General features: G+C 37.9%; 1 protein-coding gene and 1 pseudogene across 1 annotated transcript in view; one reads left to right on the top strand and one right to left on the bottom strand.

Moving 5' to 3' along the window:
* Nucleotides 1-23104, bottom strand: part of Pard3b (par-3 family cell polarity regulator beta) — a 951194-nt gene that overhangs the window by 632729 nt on the left and 295361 nt on the right. The window lies entirely within an intron of this gene.
* Nucleotides 14954-15297, top strand: LOC114619768 (annotated as a pseudogene).

Below are 23104 nucleotides of genomic sequence, written 5' to 3'. Positions count from 1 at the left end.
CCCCCTACCAGCTGACTGTTAGGAGAACTCAGCTTTATTTCCCTAATGACTGCAATTCTCAGTGTATTGCTTAAGTTTTTGGATTAATGAGTAAGCAATCAAATGTGATTTTAAGTCATGAATATAACAAACATACTATTCATTTATTTTGACAAGTATTTTAATTTATGAGACTTGGCTACAAATACAGCAGCCAGCTTTGTAAAAGGGGGAAAAAAGAAACCTCTGCTTTTAAGACAACCTAGCAGCTCTTAAATAAACCTCTATAGAAAATTATGGAAAACCCAGAACCTTCTAAAGACAATAAATTGGGAGCTACCAACGAATTCTTACAACATCCCCAGACATATCTAAGAAATGCCTTACACACACTTGAGCTGTGTGAGTGAATACTCTCTTCACCACTAGGAACATCCTAGGAAAATAGCTCAGTGCTGGCCTGAGGCAGGTGCAGTGAGCATACCTATCCCTGGGTCTGTCATCCTAGTATCCAAACACACAGATTTTGGCAGCTTTCTGTGCCCTTTTTGTAACCCTGTATCTTAGGCCTGCAATTACGCTAGGCAGATAAGCCAGTGATCATAGTCCAAACACAGAAATGGCCACAACTCCTAAAAATCAGCTGGTACTGTGTTTCAACAGATTCAACAGAGTCAGGGAACTGACTCTTTAGCATGCATATTTTAGCATATTTGCCCAAGTACTGGATGACTGGCATCGTGACACATCCAGGTCCAGTGATGTTCTACCTTCTCTACCATTTCATGATAGCTGGTCTTCTGGCAGAGATCGAAAAGGTCAGCATGAGCCTGACTAGGGGGCAAGGAGGCACTTCTCTCCTATATTCCATTTGGACTTAGGCCTTCCTTGTCATGGGTGACAAGCCTTTGAATCTGATATTTAAGCAAATTAACACTGTATGTGCAGGTGGGTTTGGCTGCTGAACTCCTTGTGTCTGAGTGGAGCTAACCTTTCCTCTAGCTTCTAATTGCCCTCCATCTCCTTCGCTGGTGATGATGTGGCTAGCCCTGCTGGGATGGCTGTTGACTTAGGGAACATCTAAATGTCACAATTTGTAATTATGATTGTGCGTGTATCAAACTCATGTTGAATGAGGCCTCACTAATTGGGACTGCAGACAACCAGGCTGGAGCCCGGCCTCTCTCTCGGTCACAGGTGGTTTGTTATCCCTAACAGTAGTTGTATATTAGGTTCTTTCTCTACTTCCACAATGGTAGTTTTTGAAACGTAGTAGTAAATTGGAAGCTTCTAAAATATATTATACAGGCACAGAAACCATGATCCAGTTCTAAAACTGAAATGCACTGTCTATACTTATGGCAAATAAAGGAACATCTCTGATATTAGGGATGGATCTCTGGAGTCATGCTGCAGTACCACTAGCAGTGATGACTTAATAACATCAGTCCACATGGTAATATTTTCAAACTCGAAGGTCACTTTGGCAAAAGTTGAACTTTGCAAGTTGTAGCTTCTATAGTTTCTAAGCAAAGAGGAAAAATACACAGGCAACAATAAATGATTACAAAATTACAGTCTCTCAATTTCCTCAAAATTTGGGTAATAGGTATATCTATGAGTGTTAGAGATAGCAAAAATAAAACAAACTTCACAAGGATCAATGGTAGAGTGGTCTCTCCTGCATTTACTTTAGCTGTACGTGTGTGTGTGTGTCTGTCTGTCTGTCTGTGTGCGCACAAACACACACACACACACACACACACACACACACACACACGTAATACCATGACATAACTCATGCTATGCTGTATCAGTCGTGGATTTTATTCTGATATTTTCCATTAAAATTTTCTTATGAGTAATTTTCTCTAATTATAATCTATAAAAATGAACAGAATTTGTGACTGAATATTTCATAATATATTCAAGCATATCATAGATAATTTAGCTATTTTCCCATCCTAGACACATGAAAATACTGGCTGTTTTTACACCGTACCTGTACTGGGTGATATTGAGTGATACCATTTTTCAATCACTACTCATTTTACAGATAAAATTATATGTTATTTAAGTTAAATTATTTGATTACTATGGGTATTAAAAATAACTATGAGCTGTTTTTATTTTTTGCAGTGGAATATCTGTTCATACCTTTTATCCCTTTTCAGTTTTTCTTATTAATTTGCATGTAGAATTTTTATTTAGCTTTTTATATTTGTGAATTTATGTTTCTTTGCTAGTTTACCTTTTAATTTTGTTTACGATCTACATGTTTTCATTACATGGTATTCCATTCACTAAATATCCCTATTAAATCTTCAAAAGTCCCTTGTAAATAGCCACTCACCTGGAACCAATAATATTTTATGATGGTCAAGCACTAAAACAATGTTGGTTTCATTTAATTTATGGCTTTGATGGTCCCTTAAGAGTGAGCAGGTGGGAAATGATTTGATTGATGGGCCTTTGGTTTTTAGATCATACATTCAAATTCTAAACAAATACAGATGGATAAAGGGCATTACAAGGAAGACCTGCACACACAGAATTCTGATATTTTAATGATGACCTAATCCAAATGTTTGCCATTATTTTCTGTAAATTTGTTAAGCTGAAATTACACACAGCATACTCTTGAAATGCATCAAAGATGCCCACAAATTTCATTTCAAAAATCTTCTAGTTCATGGAAGATCTTTTTTATTAGTCGTTTGTGTCTCCTGAGGTAGGGCATTTAATAACATTTAGCATTCCTTCTGCAACTGCTTCCAGGCTGTAGCCCTTATTGATGCAGCTGTCCTATGTGAATAGATTCCAATACCTTGAATTACTAAGAATCAAAACTTCTGGAAAAGCCTATTGGTTCTTGTGGCCTTAACTCTCATCCAAGTCTTTAAATTGCTGATTAGATGAAACTGGGCCTGGCCACTGGGGCGTAAGCCAAATTTCTCTGTTTTATGGAAATGCTTCGCTTCTATTAACAAATCTGACTGCCACTTCATTTTACTCTCCCATAAATTTCAAAGTTAATGTTAATTTGATATGCAACATGTAGGTAACATACAGGTTGCTTCTTCACCCTTCAAATCAGAAAACATGAATTCCTGTATATATAATCTATTAACAACTAAGATTTGATTGTAAGTGCAGAAGGAGAACTATAATATGTATAACCAGTATCATTGTGATCTGACAATATGACCTAACAGGATAATGTGACAGTGAGTTTGGAGATAAAAATAAAAGGAGAATTCAGTGGGATGTATCCTAGTTTGAGTTCCATTTTAAGTGCTGTGAAATAGAAAGGATACACTTCATTGAATAATAAAGCTTCAGTTTCAGCCAATGACTATAATTTTCAGTGAAACAGGTGATACCCACATGCCAGATCATGTACCACATCATTAAATCCATGGATCAAGGGCTGAGGACATAATATCTAAGGACAAGGGCATCAGAAATATGTAGAATCCATGTTCAAATACTTTAAGAAGTTTAAGGCAGTTAGCAGTAGAGGATTAAGGCAAGTGTGAAGCCTGCTTGGGCATAGACGCCTGAGCAACTGCACAGGACACCTGCCCATGAGGTCCTCCCTCTATGAACCATGTGATTGCACACTCTTCTGATTCCCCAACCAATCCTTCTTTGCAATTTGGCTTTCTTTATTAATCTCCCAACAAGGAGAGGAATTCTGGCTACTGCTTATGGAATATTCCATCACTGTGGCTGGGTTAACATAACTATTTATAGCCTCAGTTGACTGCAGTGAAGTTAGAATCTTTGAATCAAACAAATACAGAGCAGAGAGAAGCAAGAATGGTGGAAGCGACAGTTCTGAGGCCTGGGATGAGGCTAGTCTCTAGGAAAGTTCCTGAAACAAGTCATTCAAACTCAAATTCAGTATCATATGAACTTAGGAATACAGTTTCATTTATTTATATTACTGCCTTCCACTCTTTACCACTCAATACCCCCAAGCCTTGGCATCTACCAGGACTCTTTCCTAGAACTCTAAGGGGCAGGGAATCTAGATCACAGTGCTTGAGTACCTCAGGGTAAATTTTAGCTTGCTTCACTCTCTCACTGTAGGAAAGTTACTAAGCAGCCCCTAGCTCCTGCTGCTTCATGTAAAAAATAATGAGAATGACAGTAGCTAACTTCGAGTCGTTGTTCACATATGCGTCTGTCAGATGATGTTACCCTCCCCATTCATCCACCACGAGGTACTTACAACAATTTCTATAAAATGAAAGGGGGAAGAGCTAAGAAATAAGACAGTTCAGCTAGCCAGTAAATGATAGAGCAGCAGGCATGAGTCACCTTTCAGCAACTCATTATATTGTGCCTAAATCAAAGGGTAATTCGTTACATGATGTATGGCTTAGTAGAGTCACCCACAGGAAGTGTCCCTTTAATACTAGCTAGCATTATAAACGCTTATTGCCACCATCCTCAGGATCATCTTTATGAACTAACATCTTATTCAACTTTCAGAACCCAATTTAACATGTTTCCTGGACAATATATAGACTCTAAAGAGTGCTTCCCAGCAAGCATTTAGTAAATGAATTCACCAACATTCCAGTTAAAAACAAAACAAAACACAAATTTAACTCTAAAAAATAAATAACTCCCAGTCGAGAACAGTATTTGAAAGAAATTTTAGCCAATGATGGATGTGACTTGCAAAGCTCAGGAGAGTAAAAACTTAAAAATTTAGATGTTTTATGCAATAATACACAAATTCATCAAACACAGAGATATATATTGCTATTCATAGGCACACTTCCAAATCACATAGACAAGGAGAAGACAATCATGAATGTTGGTTTCACTGGACAAGAAAGTGATTAGACACTAATTAGAACCCTCCTTCATTTGGAACCTCAAGCTTCTGCTCATGGGATATTGATATAGAGATTAGGGGAAATAACTTCCCTTTCACTAGAAACACAGAAAATTCAGCTAATAATAATATAGCTCCAAATATAACCTGCTTTCAACTCCTTTATTTCATAAGAGCATCTCCGAAGTTGGAAGAGATGTCTACCATGGCTGGAAAAGCTATGCAGCACTCTCTCAGAAAGTAGTTAGAGGCTTCTCCACTTAATCAGCTTCAGAGAGTTTCCAACCTGTACTTCATTTTTCTTTTATAGGCAAAGATAAAATAAATAAATTAAAGACTTGGAAAAGTTTCTGTAAGACATGGAAGAATACCAGGATCAGCTAAAAGAAATAAGTACATTTTTACATTCTCTTCATAAATCCTTGAAGTCAAGGAAAATGGCTTCATAGAATGAAACACAAATACACACACATATGTGCATGTGTAGGTGTGTGCAAACACACACACACACACACACACACACACACACACAAAATCTCTTTTTATTGGGCCAAAATGAACAACTTCTGTAGATTTCTGAGCCAAGTAGATTGTGAATCAGGCACCCTGAGGTACATGCTCAACAATAGACTTGGAAAACCCCATGACAAACAGTGAAGTTATTGCAGAACATTCTGAGACAAGTCTGTCCCCATCCCTTCCCTCACTCCCTCTGTCCCATCTATCCACCTTCTTCACCTCCTTTCCATGTCCAGTCATGCTTAGTCTCTGGATGCTGAGGGAAAATTGTTTTAAATGTGTTCATAACAGGGGACCTTTGGCAAAGGTGAAGCCATTTATCTAGAAACATCCAAATGGAAGTGTGCAGTAAGCACGTGATGAAACATGCAAATCACTCTCAATTAATGTAGCTAATCCTGACAAATGTGAGTCAGGCATCACACGACTCTAATAGTCTTGCTTCCAACTGAAGGAGGAAACATCATTTACTAGTAGCTGCCAAATACTATATTCTCACTAATTTAATAAGCAGGCACCATTTTCTCTGGCTGTGAAAATTTATGTTGGTCTTTGGACAGGTTCGGCTGCCTTTTTAAATCTAGTGGTCTGTGACCATCTAGGGCTTTAGCCAAAGGGAAAATGACTCTATAAATCCTCAGAGGCTGTCTAGCTTTAAATTATAGTTTGAAGGCTTTGGGACTATATGAAAGGCCTTTGAACAAGAAAGATCAACACACATGTTCAGCAAAGTATCCTACTCTACAACAAGAAACATTCTTCAATTCATCAACTGAACAGAAGCTCAGATATAGGCTCTGCACCTTCTGCAGGGACCTTGATTCTGAATTCTGAGGAGATTTGATCACGTTACAACAGAATGAAGCACATTATAGTACAAAGCAGTTTTTGGTACAAAATATGATTATTTTTCTCTTGATATTCACAACACAATAGACCTTCATTATGTCATCGGCAGAAGGCAAGTTATACCATTTTTAAGAGTAACACGTCATTTATTGTTAGGGCTTACATCAGGTCTACTTCAATCAGCCAAAGTGACATTTCGGAACCTCTTGAACTCAACAGGCAAATAAAAATACGTACAGAGATTAAAAGATTTACCATCTAGTCTAGCTAATAACTAAGGGCTTGGAAATAAGTTTCAAAAATTATGTGTAAGTTAATGATGACACTAAATAATGGGATGTTTCCACATATATGCATGGTCCCCAAAATAGCTATAAACCCAACTCAACATGAAGATGCAAATTTACTTTAAACATTCTGAGGGGTTTTTTTTTCATATTTTTCTGTAGTCCTACTGAGTAGTTCCTGACCATGAACACTGCAGATAACTTTATACCATAATGTTAAAAGATCAAATACATCTTGCCCTCTTAACCCAGGCTCAGGCTGACAGCTTTTAACAAAGTAAAAATAATTCACATACTATTAAGTAGATTCAGAGTCTTCCCATGCTCCACAGTTCTCACTAATTCTGCCTTGGACTATGCTCAGCATATGATTCACTTATTTACTGATTTGTAAAGCCACTAACATAATCTCACTTGAGACTCCTCTTGTCCAACTAGAATCTATCAGGTCCCTTCTACTCTATACCAAAATAAATAAAATGTGGTTGTCAAATGAGACTACACTGCACAATTAAAAAAGAGGACTATAATTCATTACTACATAAATATAAGAGAGAAAAAAACTCCTTCCTTAATCAACAATTTGGCCAATGACTCTGGGATGAGTCACCTCATGTGTCAACTTGAGTAGATTACATGGTGTCCATTTAGTAGAGTGTATTATCGGGTATGTTCATGAATTGTTTCAAGATTAATACTTGACTGAGATGACTGCGTAAAGCACGTTGATCTCCCCAGCCAGAGATCTTCTAAGCTACCGAAGCCTAAAGAGAATAAGAAATCAGATTCAGAAAGAGCAATTTTCTTCTGTAATTATGTGACAGAACATTCATCTTTTGGCACCTTTTAGCCTCAGATGAAACATGCTCTTTAGGTCTCGAGTTTTCTGGCTAAAAGGCAGGAATCTATATATTTGCCACCTTTATCCTCAGGCCTTCAGGCTTGTACGGAGCCACACACTGACTATTCCGTACCTCTAGCATCCTAGATGAAAATCTTGGGACTTGGGACCTGAAAATTGTATAAACCAATCTCTTCTTATGTCTGTCATCTATCTATCTATCTATCTATCTATCTATCTATCTATCTATCCATCCATCCATCCATGGTTATCTCTCCATCCATTTCTCTGTATACAGACACACAAACAATATACACACATATACAACATACAGACACACACAAATACACATGAATGTACATACATAAACATCATCCTGCTTATTCTATTTCTTTAGAGAATGATGATTAGGGTAAGAATAATAATGACATGATTCAAGAGCCAATCAACTAGCAACATTAGAGGTTCAGAAGATCCTCATGTATAGAAAAAAGATAGAAGTTAGTTAAATGTTTCTCATAATTATGTCAAATTTATAAAATGATGAAATAAGGAATTTCCAAGGTAGAGTTGAGTAATACAAAAAATTGAAAAAGTTAAAACTTTATAGACACAAATAAAGAAAGGAGAACTAATGGGAAGCAGAGCATAAAAGTAGGTGCTGAACTACCGCAAGCACTCCAGCCTCAAGTGTGCCGCAATGGGTGAGAACAGTCAGTTGTCTTAATAAGCTTTCAGTGAGAATGTGGGTGAAACATTTGAATCTCTTTGGCTGAGGGACATTACTTTGCTGTATATACCACGCATTTATTAAGACTTAAAGATCTACCTCGAGATCCTTTCAAAAGAGGAAAATAAAGAATAGATGAATACACAGGTTGCTATGGACAGAATATAGGAGATAACTGGAATAGGCATGGTCCAAAGGCTGGAAACAGGTACATGAGTCAACAGGTACATCACATCCTCTGTGCACAAGACATCGAGGGAAAACAGCATTGCAACTGAGCCCTGGCTAGCATAATTTCAGAAAGTTAAAGTTCTGGGAAGCACTTCAAGACAGGAAACAAACAAAACAACCTGCACACAAAGAGAAGGACAGCAAACTGCAAATTCTGTGCAATGCCAACCAGCTTGTTGGTTACATTTAGAATACAGGCTCCTGGAGGCTGTGTAGAAATGAAATAGAACCCACCCCAACAGAGAGGAGAGAAACAGAAAATAGAGGTATAGGAGTTTCCTGACTCATGGGTCTATTTCTGAATATTTGACATAACCCATGCTTATAATTGCTAGATCTTTGTTCCTAAGAATAAGTCTCCAAAGAAAGCTACCCATTTTTTAGACTAAATTTATATGGAAAATATTGTATCAAGATGGTCTCTTGTATCCAGCATTCCTGCACCACCTCAGCTAGAGTATGTTATCAAAAGACACAAATACCTCTTTTGGGAAGTTGATTTTTAAGTTTTCTGACATGAATAGCCTATGAAGTCTTTTCCTTCATTTACAGTCTTAGAAAACTGAAGCATCACACCATGAGAACTGTTTTTAGGGGTAGGAGACAGAAAGGAAAAGGTTGGCTATGGAAGAGAAAGATGTTGGCAGCTGCAACTGGTGATGTCAGATAGATAGTACAACATTACCTTGGGAGATGTGGACTTTCCAAAACAATGCTTGCTTTTTCTTTTTTAATTTATAAAGCTCTTGGCTATTTTTAGTTTTAAAAAAATACTGAGTGCCAAATGGTTACACTAGAACAAAGATTTATATTTTCAAAGCATAAAACAAAAAAATTTAGCTGATTAGGTGATGGACTATCAGCCAGAAGTTGCTTTGGTTGCTCCTTGAAACCACCAGACTAGATCCAAGGTATTCCTCAAACACTCAAATGAGGCTGTGGCAAGGAGGTGGGATCGATGGATCAGCTCACAGTCCCATAAGAAGTCAGAACGGGAAGCTGTCCATCGGCAGCCTGATGAATTGCCTGATACTGAAGTGTACCTCTCTTTGCCTTCTTAGGTGTCCTGGAAGAAGCCTCTGGGGTAGTCACTCCCTCTACAGCAAAACTCTCCCTTGCCTTCATGGAGCCCTTTCTGCACAGCTTCCCTTGAGAGGACCACAGTCAAAGGCATCCTGCTTTCTCCTTCAATATTTCCATCCAAAGCTGGGTTTTAGCTGTGCAGTGTCATTGCTGTTGTCTCATCTGACTGTGCTATGAAGCGTCTTTCACTTCCTCTCTTATGCTCAGACCAGCCTCTCTGGTCTCATTGTCTAGTTTCCTTCTTGTCTTATAAAAGCTGGCATTTAAGCACTTCTTTGCTTAATTTTCTTTAGGTTTTAGGACGCTGAATGTGTGGCTCCTTTCCCCCTTTGCAGAATTTCCATGTATGTGTCAGAACCAGCCTTTTTTATGTTCTTTAATGGCCCCGAACATTTCACTAGTGTGCAGTACAATAAAAAGAATGCATGAAATTCCAAACTGGCAAACTCAAGGACCCTTCCATAGGTGATCCTGGTTCCCTCTCTTGAGGCACAGAACTCTGTGTGCTGCTTCCAGAATGTGAATAGTTTGAATGAGAATGACCCAGGGCATTGGGGGACATGGCTTGTTAGAATAGGTGTGGCTTTGTAGGAGAAAGTGTGTCACTGGGGATGGGCTTTTGGGTTTCAAATGTCTAAACCAGGCCTAGCAGCTCTCCATTCCTGCTGCCTGCTGGTCCAGATGTAGAACTCTTGGTTCCTTTTCTAGCACCATGTCTGCCTGTGTGCTGCCAGGTTTCCTGCCACGATAATAGACTAAACTTCTGAAACTGTAAGCCAGTCCCAGATAAATACTGTCCTTTAAAAGAGTTGCCATGGTCATGGTCTCTGTTCATAGCAATAGAAATCCCAACTAAGACATACAACTCATACTTTAGCACACAGGGCACCAGGCTGGAGAGCACAGTCCAGATCAGCACTCAGGCAGAGTGAAGGCTGCATTGAGCCTCACAGTCCCAGGCACAAAATGGTTATGTTGCTTGGATCTTCTGAAATAGCTAGTGAATCTAGAACCTATAAGCTTCTTGTCCGAGGTCACAAGAAGTATGTGTTGATAGACGGAATCTTCAACTGACCTTCATTTTTAAGAAATGTTTGGGTTTGAGAAAAGCAGAGAGAAGCCATACAGATCTGTAGAAATCTCTAAAGCATATTTTTATAATGCCAAAGGGAATTCTAAAGGAGGAAGATTTACACAAAACGTTTTCTTTGAAAGTAAAGGATTTAGACTTGGATTAGCAGAAACTCAAAAGTCACTCCCTGAGAATAAGGGAAGAATTTTTCTCTGCAGACTGAATCTTTTCTACCAGTCTTGAATCTCATCATTGTGGGTCACTGGATTATTCCCCATAAGTCACTGGTGACCAGCCTGCTCTTGATTCTTGTCTTCTTTTTAGCTTTATTTTGAAAAATTCTGACCTTTAGAAGAAAAAGTTAAAGTGTTGGTAAGACATCCAAGTCTGTGGAGAGGGAAGAAGATTTTCCTCCTATTCCGTTGCTCTCTTGGGAAAAATGTCAGTAAAATTCTGAATTCAGAAATAATTCAGATGTTCTCAAAAAAGGGCCTGTGATCCCTCAGAGGACTATCAATAAATCAGCACACAGAATCTGGTGGGTTTATTTATCTGGCTGGAACTAAAGAATTTGTACTAAATCACTACACATTTGAAATATTGGTTCTCAAATGAAATATCAAAACAGAGAGAGAGAAAAGAAAAAAAAAAAAACCTTGGCCTGACATCTTAATGCAGCGTTACAACAAAAACAGAAAAAGTAAAAGTTACATTTCCAGAGATAGGCAGCATGAATGAACCACAACAGAAAGCCATTTCATCCTCATTGCCTGCTTCAGCAACTAGCTCCCAATACATGCCACCCAACTGCTCTGCTTGTTAAAGACTGAGCTGCATGTTAAAAATTTGGCATAGTTCAACTGTGCAAAGGAATAATTACTGATTAACTACATTGTGTTTTTCCTTGAGTATTTGGATAGTACCTAAAATTAGCAAAAAAATAAATAAATAAACAACAGAGTGTTAACTGAATGAGCAGTAAACAAAAGCAGCCTATAGACAGACATCTAGAGGCAATCATTAAAGTTCTGTACTCCTGTTCACAGTAGATAGTCCAGTGTTGTATTTGACATTTAGAATATCCTCTAGAGTGTGGGTTTTAAAAATATATAGATGCAGGAAGTGTGGGTAACAAGAACTCTAAAATAACCGATGGAATTTAGTTCATGAAGATCACATTATTTCCCCAACACTCTCCGCCGTCCCCACTCATCATCCATTGAGTCTAAAATGTCACTGACGGGGGGGGGGGGGTGCGGGGAATAAATCTTTCCAGAAAATTTCCTTTAAATGGAATCAAAGGTTAAAAGGCCCACATCAGAAGCCCTGAAGCACAAAGGACTCCAATATTACCTTCAGCAATTTACAATGAGCTTTAATTTACCCATTTAGAAAACCTGATTTTCGTAGGAAAGGTGCAGCTGTAATAAATCTTGTCCTTCTAGAAAGTCTAAGTGGCGAAAACAAAACAAAACCTCACCAACCACGTGAGCATTAACTGTTTTATGCTAATAACCATGCAGGTAATTAATTTCTCTGGGCATTATTATTATCCTAATAAATTAAAGCATTACAATATTTAATCTATCATTATTGGTAGAAACAAAGTTATAAGAGTGTATATGTCTGCTTTTTCCTTGAATTAGAATATTTAATTCTTACTCTTCCTTCCCATTGCAAGTCTGGACGGATTTTAATTCACCCACTATGCACTCTATATTATGGAATATAGAATTCCATACCAAAGACAAACTTCTAAAAGAAAGACATAGAAATCCTAAGGCTTATCAAGGACTAAGATGTTAGTTTTCAATCCCCCCCTTAACTGGATACAATGTGTGACATTACACATTTGCCACTCGATCAACTATTTGAGATGATTAATTTGGTATGATGTGTTTTTAAAGCTATTCCATATTTTCTAGCCATGAGGTTATTTTTCTGTGTTACACATTCCTTGAGGCTGATTCCTTGAGGCACTGATACCTAGCATCCATGTATAATTGAGTTATATACCCTGACTGCAGCTGGAAACCTTCCTGAACACGTGGCCGTGTGCTAACTTTGCGCCTAACAGTTCTCAGCAGCTCAGGCCTACTGATTAATTTCTACACCTTTAGGAAATGATCTAGTCATGAAGGGGTTCTATGTACTTACGTCTTCAAACATTAGCTGTTTCCCAAACTCCCAAGCGGTGCCATCGAGCATTGCTGATAATATCCTTCCATATCTCAAAGTAGCTCTAATGCCTCTCACTGTAATGATATTCATGGACATGAACCATGGAATCAATTCTGGAAACTTCTAGACAAAACAACATAGTATGAAAAAGAAAGCCAACTCTCAAGTTACTTAATTAAAATCATGGAACAACCCACATTCCGCTGTCACTTCGCTGTCATCTGTGACTGCTACAGGCTAGAGATCCCAGTGCACCCCCAGAAAACTGTCACTACTTTTCAACTGGCCTGTACAACTCTCAGATCACAACCTATCACATTTCTTAGAAAGGAAACGGGAGTTGTGTTTTACAGGAACATGAAGTAACAAGTCTGAGAGAGGAGGCAGAGTGCTTTGTCCTACAGCTGGCCTGGTGATTAACCTATAAGAGGCACTGAACACTAAGAACTGTTCTTTGAAGCATCAATCTTCCCTTATTGCCTCAGGAGGACACCATGCTGTGAATTAAAAATGCTCATGGAGTCTGGTAATCTCTCCACAGAGGCTGGTTAGCCCTCCCCTCCTGTGAATGTTTTCCATAGGATCTGTGTAAAAGCAATGCTTGCCTTTTGAGCTCTGAAAAAAAAAAAGGTTCATATTTCAGTTTCTCCTTGTTTCTAAGGTAAAATAGCAAGTTACACTCTTATCATGAATACTGGAAAACCAGGCTGTAATAACAGCTGATGGGCACTTGGGACCCCAGCAGCCAGGGAAAAGCATGCTGGTTTAGAAATAGTGGCATGGCAAAAAGTAGCAAGTTACTGTCATGTTTTGTAAATTTCCAATGAATGGCAGGGCTTCCCTGAAAAAGTTCTTTATTACTGTCAATAAGCTACAAGATTCTATTTATAAAATTTCACTTCAATCTTACATGGAATAATGCTGGAATTACACTCTTCCCTTGCTTTTTAAAGATGCCATAAGCCATAAGGAATACATTACTGAGCGCATGTACACGAGCTGTTAAGTTACACAGGACTTTCAGAATCCCATCTTAGTATTTTATCCAAAGACAAAAATGGATAAAATCTTGTTGCAATAGATATTTCAATTTCTGAAATGATTTAAATACCACTAAGTTGTTTGGCTACTAGAATAGAGTTTTTACAGTGTAATGTTGATTACCCTGCTATTTCCTAGATTTTGAAGCAGAGACATGAATATAAATACTGCCAAGCAGCATGCTAAATTCCACCACTTGTTTCCCAGCTATCTAATCTATAGCAATGTCTCTGAATAGCAATTCTGCTGGTTCTTGTAAACAATATATCATGCCTTTAAAAACTTGCACTTGGGGGGAAAGAATCAGGCAATGACCACATCTTATGTGAGGGATCTAAAAAAAAATAGAATACGTAGACAAATTCTCCATGTGGGGAATCAAATTTGGTTGAGAACTTATTAATATCTTATAGAACTTACATGTTTAAATCATGCATCAGAATGAGGTCAGTTAACTTGGGGGACAAGTCAGAAATAAAGGGAAAGTCTGCAGTGGTGACAGAAACAGGCAGAGCATTTCGAGACATTCATTCGGAGTAATATTAATTTTCATAATGAGCATTAAAGATGGCATTAATGATGTTTTGCATAAATTTCAGGCTATCCATCATGTGAACATGGAATCATGTTTTGGAGCTAGGATCAGTTTTAATTCCCTAGGTATGACAAACTATCCAAATCTACAGAGTTCATGAGCACCAGCTGGAAGTTCACTTATTCTTCACAAGTTTGCCTGAGATCTTTGTCGAAGGAGCACTGCAGGATGGAAGGAAGCAGGGGCCAGCCCTTACCGGCCCACAAGAAGCCAGAGAACACTTACCGGTTCTGTAACTTCCAAGTGCACGGAGAAATATTGGATGGATGGCAATTTTGTATTAAAGTTACATTCACAGGCTCCCTGCCCCTTCAATTAGTATTTCTCTCTCTCCCCCTTTTTTTTTTTTTTTAAAGTTTAAACAATCTGGACAGGCAACAGACACATTTCCAGTCACTAGGCATAATTCCTTTGTACTCCTTGAAATTTTCCTCCAAACCCCTGCATTGTGAACACTTTGCCTCCCTAAACATCCATTAAGGGTAAGATTCATAAAATGGCTTTGTATAATAACAAAGAAGACCTAGGCTTTATTAGCTACTTGTGTTAGGGCCTAAATTTAAATACTTACAATTTAAAAATGAAGGACATTTTCGCCATCCTAGTTCTTAGTAATTTCAGTATTTTTAAAATGAAGAGGAAGACATGGTATGATGCAGAATACACACTTCAAAGTCTATGGGTAAATAGTAACAATCTGACAACCTTTTACCTTGGACCTTGGTCATTTTCATCTGTAACTTCCTGGATAAGACTCCAGATCTGGTGACCACTACATGACTTGCTGGAGGCCCCAATTGACAACCTTTTGGCACTAAGCCAAGGCTGAACTGGTTCCCCCAACTCATGCTGAACTCCTACAGCTATTCAGAACATAAAAAAAAAATAATAAATTCAAAGTGCCAAAGTTGCTTCAAATAGTTTACAATTAAGGAAGATACAGTGAGTGGTTTAGTGACCACTGAGTGTGGATATGGTTTTATATTGGAGAGATCATAGACAAACATGGTATTGTTGGCTATGATGTTGAAGACTAACAACATTTTATTTTATTTTATTTTATTTATGTTCTTATTTAATGCTCTTAGACCATGTGTAATGTGACTGCTATCTAAATAAAATACTAGCATCAGGGTAGAGGATGAGAAGAAAGTAACAACCTGGTATTTTACAGATGTTCTGTAATGGTTGTTCCCTATCATTCTATGTATAAGTAATGCTTTGTTTACAAACTAGGGATGAAGAAAAGCACACAAGAGCACATCTTCAGATATTGTTGACAGTGTTAGGCAGAGAAATCACCAGTATTCCAGTGACCTTATTGCAAGAAGCCCATCAGGGATATTGGAAAAGAGAGCTCAGAGGCAATGCAGGAAACAAATGTGTCAGCCACAGAGGACAGCTGTGTGTCCTGGAACTTCAGGCTGGACATCTAAAAAGCTATCAGCCAGATCCCACAGGAGCCCCTGGGAAACAAGGTGATTAAATAGTATCCTGCACAGGTTTCAAGAATACATTCAGCAATAATCTACTGTGTACATATTTAGTAACACTTAAGGCATCCATAAAATTTAGTGTACAATGTATTCTTAATTATTGTTAAATAGAAACTAATTGCTACATTAATGAAACACAATTTTTTAAAAAGATCTCAGAATAAACTTCCAAATCAGATATGACTTTCTGTTTATAATTATGGAATAGCCAAATCCACCATAATTGTCCTGCTATTAGAGGCTCCACTGAAGTCATCAGTTCACGGTGGATTCTGTGCTCTGAATGATGTGGGTGAGGAGAAGGAAGAACTGATTTCTACTGTAGCTACATCAGTCACATCCAGCTCCGCGGACAGTCAGAGCAACAGCCAAAGCTACTTAAGGAAAAGAGAAAAACCTGCAATCCTAATCCATGCTCAGAAAACTAACACAAAAGATCAGGTGATCTTACAGGTGAAGAAAATGTGAAGGAAACACGAGCATAAAATAGTGAATGTGGACCAGAAGGGGAAGGCAGTGAGACTGGATGAAAGTGACTGAGGACAGAATATCAAGTTATAATTAAGCAACATAAAACAAATGAGTCTTTCTAAGTGAGGGCAAGAGGGCAAAAATAATAAGATCTACTGGTCACCAAGTTATACTTCATTGTCAATAAATCTGTGGTCAGAACAATTGAATCAGCCCCTTCTATTATTAAATCAATGAGTTACAAATATATATTGGAACCAAATATCATGGGAAAACATTGATGGATATACCCTTCAAGTCTTTTGTCTTCCATGAAGTATACTTAATATAGACAGACAGACAGACAGACAGACACACACACACACACACACACACACGCACACACACACACACGCACACACACACACCCTACCCCTACCCCAGCCAGAATTCATTGATTCAGAAAAACAAGGTGAAGACACAGGAGATCCTTTACCACATTTCCATATAAAAAGGAGCAGAAAACAGTCATCAAAATAAAAACAGCACTGAGACTAAGTAATAATTTCATCTATATTTTAATGAGAATATATACATGTGACATTAAAAATTTTAGTAGTTGACTAAAAAGAGGCATTTGCTAATTAGTGGACACTTTATTGAGTATAGTTTGGTAACTGACCAATATATCATGTTTTACTTTATTGGATACTATTTGCAAATTAGATCCTTCAAGATATATGCATATTTCAAAACTACAAGGTTGGTAAAAACATGAACTCCTAGAATCTCACAACCTAACAAAATTGATTCAAAAACCACAATTTATATGTTGTTACCTTAAAACACCACACTTTTTTTTGCCTTGACATTGCACTAAACTTATTTCTAAATGCTCAGGGTGTATATCTTCCTCTTAGCTAACCTTACAATAAAATCATATTGTGTAATTAACAGCATGGCAATGGTGGTAACAGATGCCATAAGTAAAAAATTCGGAGGCAAAGTGATTCTGAAGATGGAGAAATGGTCCAGAATCAGGAAGCCTGGCTTCTTTCCCATAGGTGTCACTCATTATGGCTTTACCTAAAACGAGTCATTTAACCTATTTACACTTCAGCTTCTCTTTTATCAGCCATCTGCCTTATACTAGGAATTCTGTGACAATTAACATGAGTGGCTATAAAAGTGCTTTGAGGTCACAAAAGAAAGACCACAAAAATACAAGGTATGATTATTCTGATTATACAGAGCTAGCAAGCAGGTTTTTGTGTAAGCTACAATTATAAAAGAAAGTAATCCACCATGGCAAAGGCAATGCTGTAAATTACGATCTGTGTCACTTTTGAGACTTACTTTAGACAGTCATATTAGAGACAGAGAAGCAAAGTAGCTTCAAGTGCGATGCTGAGCCGAGGTGAGAGATGTGAACAGCAGCACTGGAAAGCACATGACAGAGAGCCATTTATTAAATGTAGGCTTGAACCAAAGCCACTAAAGGATGAACTCTGACAGCGTCTAATACACTCTGCAGCTTAGCAACCCCTGAACAGCATTAAGAGCAATCTAGGGTTTGTAGTCACCATCATTATTTCTATCACAGTCCATGTTTCTAAGAAAGAAACCTAAATCCTCCAAATATTAGTTTCAAGATAACTGTTAATAAGTCCTACATAAGCATTTTCCAGAAAATGAACAAAACATTTAATAAAGCCACACTTCATTAGTTAAGCCTCCTCTATTTCCAATTACCAATATTCTAATCTGCCTACATTTTATTTCTTAATTAAAGTTTCTCAGATCTATCAGAGTGCCATCAATTAAAATCAAATGTAAATTAATCGTGGCTTTGGATCCCTACATCCATACACGGTTTTCATCAGCTGGTATCGTACTCCTTGAGAGTCCATGGGTAGGTTTCATTTATCTACAGCTTGGAAAGTAATTTAGTTGCAGGCAGATATGTGAAGTGTGCACAGAGGCCTCCACATTATGTTAACATTCTTAATGAGAACATTTGTTGTACCTGTTTGCAACACTGTCTTTGCAGACATCTTACTACAACTGGTCTTCAAATCAAGCTTTTCCTAACAGGTATGAGCCAGGGGTCACTTAGTGGTTCACAGGGTCTTGAACTTTGCTATTCAAGATTTAAGACACTGGGTACTGTACTAACATATAACAGTCTGCATTCAATTTTTTTCTTACAACCCCAATAAAGTGTGCACAAGAATGCTGTCACCAACTTGGAGTTCATCTGGGTTGATAGATACACCTACAGGATGTGCAGCCGTTTTAAACAAGTTGTCATTGACTGGTGTACATATGGGAACCCAGGTTGAATCACAGTAATTTGGGGGATAATTCCAGATGGCTTCCATTGAGTTCACTGAATCTGTGTTCTATGATAACCATCCTTCCTCTCTTCCTACTGTTAATACTCCTGAACACTATTATCTAACTCTTTATATGTTTGTGTATCTCTAGAGAATGTCCGACTTAGTAAGGAATATATTCTCTATTGATCAAATTATTTTAAAGTCCTGCTTGCTGCCATTTGTACAAAGGAATATTATTTATTTGGTGTTTCATTTCAGAAAACTCTGAGATGACCACACACAGGAAGAGCTACAGTCAAGGCTGAGATGACCACATACAGGATGACCAAAAGTCAACGCATAACTCCATCTCCCCTTCCTTACAATGGAGCAGTAGCTACTCATGAGAGAAATACCTTAAGAATAAATCTAAAAAGATGTCATACACACTAGCCAATGTGTGGAATCTAAGCACCCAGGAAACTGAGGCAGGAGGTATCCCTAGTTTGAAGATAAGCTGGCCAGCACAGTAACTTTATCTTCAGAACAAACTAATAAGCAAACATAAAACTCAGAGACCATTACTGACAAATCTGGAGAGAAATTTAAGTGGAACTATTTCACTATGGAAAAGGAGAAACTGAGAACATCAAGTTGGTTTTATGGATGAAAGCAGGTAATGATACCACCATTAAAGGCTTAGAGAATGGCAAGACTTACAGTCCACATCTGAAATGTAACCAAGCTCTGATTTTTTTTAAAGGGACATTGAAAGTGCCCAAATGAACAATTTCTACATGAATGCTCTCTATTGAAATTGAAATGCATCCCATCACAATCCACTGAAAGCCTGGGTGAGAAAAAGTTCTATGGATGCTGTGGGAGAAGCTAGTCCTGCAGCTTAACCAGACAAGACTAGATACTAATGTTGCACATCCAGGTGAAAGGATGCTCAATACGTCCTTCAAGTTGTATCTCCACAACAAGGAATACCGTGAGATTTTTGAAGCTGTGCCATTTAATACTGTTTATATATTATAATAACAGTGAAACAAGCAAGAGGTGACTATGAATATCTAAGAATCATGCATTTGTAGGTGTCCCACACATGGTTATGCTGTATTTTAGAAAGTCATCAACCATATTGGTTTTCCTTGCCTCTTGAACCTAACTTAGTGCATCTTTATTGATTTAGGAGTAACTAAGTCTAAACAGGATTTAGCTAAATTATTCAGTCACTGGGCCAGGGACTGTGGGTCTGGAAGATGAGTCAGATCTGTAGTATCTAAAGCCCTTCAAAGGCTAGAAATGTTGATTTTCTTTTTTCCCAGTGGGAAAAGTAAAATAAGCATAATATCCCTAAGCATTTATGTAAGAATAAAACTTAATGTAAGTTATAACTTATAATAGGGGAAAGTCAAGAGATGCTTTATATCAAATGGAACTAGGGCGATAGTTGAAGACAGGGAGGCATTACTGTGTGAGTCAATGAAATCCACAAACCAAAAGAAGCATGTCCTTTTAAATTATAAAAAGAATACTTGTTTTCATTATGAAACAATGTTTGTTTTCATTTTTGCCAAGATTCCAAGGAACCAAAACATTTATATAAATATCTCAGTGAATTTTGAATGATCTAGTAAATTAAATTTTCATTTAATTCACACTTACCAATTACTCTTCAAAGACTGATGGCTACCCTCTTATTACTAGAATGGAAAATTCCTTGTAAAGTTTAAGGACAGAAGAGAATTTTTTTCATATTTGTAATTAAAAACTTGCCATCAGTCATTTCTAACTCACTTTATCATCAATATATTAATTGCATTTAGCCAACTATAACATAACAATATTAAATTTTCCTTTAATGTGACATCACAACAAATGAGTTTCATGGATCCAATTTTTAATCACTAATATTGGCAAGTCCAAAGCTTAGATTAACTGGGGATCTTTAGGATTCAATGTCAATTAACAGTTATTGTGCCCACTAGCAGATTTTTAGACTACTCAATAAAATATTTATACTGCTAAGTTTCAGAAACAATAGTATAGCTTCTTAATGACATTCATAGTGATATCTTGTTGGAAAATTATTTACAGAAAAATATTAGGAATAAGTTTATATAATCTGCTGAGTCAGTTTGTTCAAACTCCATCCATAATAAAGTTAGGCTAAGTTATCTTCATTTGTCCCATTTTGTATGAGATTTTCATCTAACCATGAAACTTAAGCTATACTGTCTATAGACTGTTTGTGAACTGTCTTTCTAGAAAAAAATATTTATTACCCTCAAATGAGTGAGAACCCCATTGTCTTAGGGATTTATTGCTGTGAAGAGAAACCATGACTGTCATAACTCTTGTAAAGGAAAACACTTAACTGAGGCTGGCTTAGAGTTTCAGAAGTTTAATCTATTATCATCATGATGGAAAGCATAGCAGTATCCAGGCAGACATGGAGCTGAAGAAGGAGCTGAGAGGTCTACATCTTGATCTGCAGGCAGCCAGGAGGAGACAGTGTGACTAGGCAGAACTTGAGGATATATAATTTCAAAATCTGCTTCCACAGTGACACACTTTTTCCAACAAGGCCATACCTACTCCAACAAGGCCACACCTCCTAATAGTGCTATTCCCTTTGACCAAGCTTTCAAACACGAGTCTATGGGGACCATAAATATTTAAACAACCATATTCATCTTTCTTAAAACACCGACTACATGATGAAATTATCTCAGAGTTATAAGCATGTACATTTTTTGCAGATGTTTGTTGTAAGCTGTCCTTCTGCTCTCTGCTTTGATAAAGGAATTTAAGTGCCATAAAAGATGGCATTTCTTTCTCTACTTCTGTCCCTAGACTGTGGTAGCACTGATATTGGGAGTTTCAAATCCAGATATTCAGAGAAACTGACACTGCTGTAGGAACATGGCTACACTGCTGTTAAAGGAGCCCACAAGTGTAAAGAGCATAGTGTCCTGCCCAAACCTGCCTCAAACCATCCGACAGACAAGTACTCCTCAAACACAGAGCAGAGCCTAGACCAACAGAAACATAAGTAAGCCAGAACAGTCTAGAAAGCACATAGACTCAAGAGTAGTAAATTAGTGTTTTGCATTTTAAGTCATATAATTTTATGATAATTTGTTTCATAAAATTTTTGTAGTAATGGATGACAGAGGTGCTTTTATTTCTCACATGTCCATAAAAATATAGATATTACATTATCTGAATATCTACATATCTATGTATATCTACCTAGAGTTTTACAATAGATTACAAAGATTATTAGAAAGCAGAAGTAATACACTCATAGTCAGCTGAAGTTATTTCTCACAGTCCAAGAGACTGAGAAGTCTAACATCAGGGAGCTGGTAGTTTCACCGTCTGGTGAAGCCTTCTTTCTGGTCTACTCTTTCTGTGTCCACATGGTAGTGGGATCACTCCCAGAAGGGTATTTCGTTCCATTCATGGGAACTCCACTCTGCTGGTCTCATGACCACCAATGTCCTGTCTCCACTAACAATCTATTTGGTGATTAGGAGTTCACCAGGTAAACTCTTAAGATATTTGAACATTTGGTTCATTAAACAACCTATAATTATGAATGCTTTCAGTATCACATAAAATTACACATTTTTTTCTAGTCTGAAGAGGAATAGGTACACCATCTAAAATTCTGGTAAGAACATTTAAAAAGTATCAAAAAGATGACAGTATATGTAATTGCGAAACTAGCTTCCAAATACGATATTTAACTGGTTATTTAACAGTCTCTTGCCTATCCTTAGGTTTTAGGTTTTTGTGTAGCACTGAGAGGGTTGGCTATTTGTAGGAAACAGATTAGAAAGTGAAGAAACTGCAGAACCACTCTAAGTCCTGCTTGTTCCAGACAGAAAAGAGGAAAGGTTGTCATAAATCAAGCTGAGCTGCTGTTAGTGGATTCTGCAGGAGCTCAGCATGGCACCCCACCATGTGAGGACTCCTGAGGACTGTGAGGCCCCTAGCTGCTTCATTACAGTGACTGCAATGAGACTTAACGAGTACTGTGCAGGTTCTACCCTTAACTTTAAAGGGTGCTTTATTTTCCTTGGAGAACTATTTTGCCTAGGGCACTTTCTGAAGCCATTTCACAAATCCAACAAGTGTTTGAATAGACAGAAAAGGCTGTCTGACACTACACACTCTTAAGATAAAGTGCTATTGTCCAGTACTAAGTGACCAAAGGTAACAGAATAGACCTTTATTAATACCCAGCAGGATAAGAGCCATTGCTAGCAGCCCCCTGATTTTCTCTAGTTTCTTTTCTGGACTTGTAGCCTGGGTGACAAATCCAGATGCTTCATGTTCATTACCAAAACTAAAGGTGCAAAACACTAGTGACAGGCACCTTTAATCCCAGCACTAGGGAGGCAGACGCAGAGGGGCAGAGGGACAGAGGGGCAGAGAGGGGCAGAGAGGGGCAGAGAGGCAGAGAGGAGCAGAGAGGGGCAGAGAGGGGCAGAGAGGGGCAGAGGGGCAGAGAGGCAGAGAGGCAGAGAGGCAGAGAGGCAGAGAGGCAGAGAGGCAGAGGCAGA

Source organism: Grammomys surdaster, unplaced genomic scaffold, assembly GCF_004785775.1.
Source record: "Grammomys surdaster isolate TR1022 unplaced genomic scaffold, NIH_TR_1.0 165, whole genome shotgun sequence".
In the NCBI taxonomy this organism is placed as follows: domain Eukaryota; kingdom Metazoa; phylum Chordata; class Mammalia; order Rodentia; family Muridae; genus Grammomys; species Grammomys surdaster.
The sequence above is the reverse complement of the archived record's forward strand: the minus strand, read 5'-3'. Positions and strand labels throughout refer to the sequence as shown.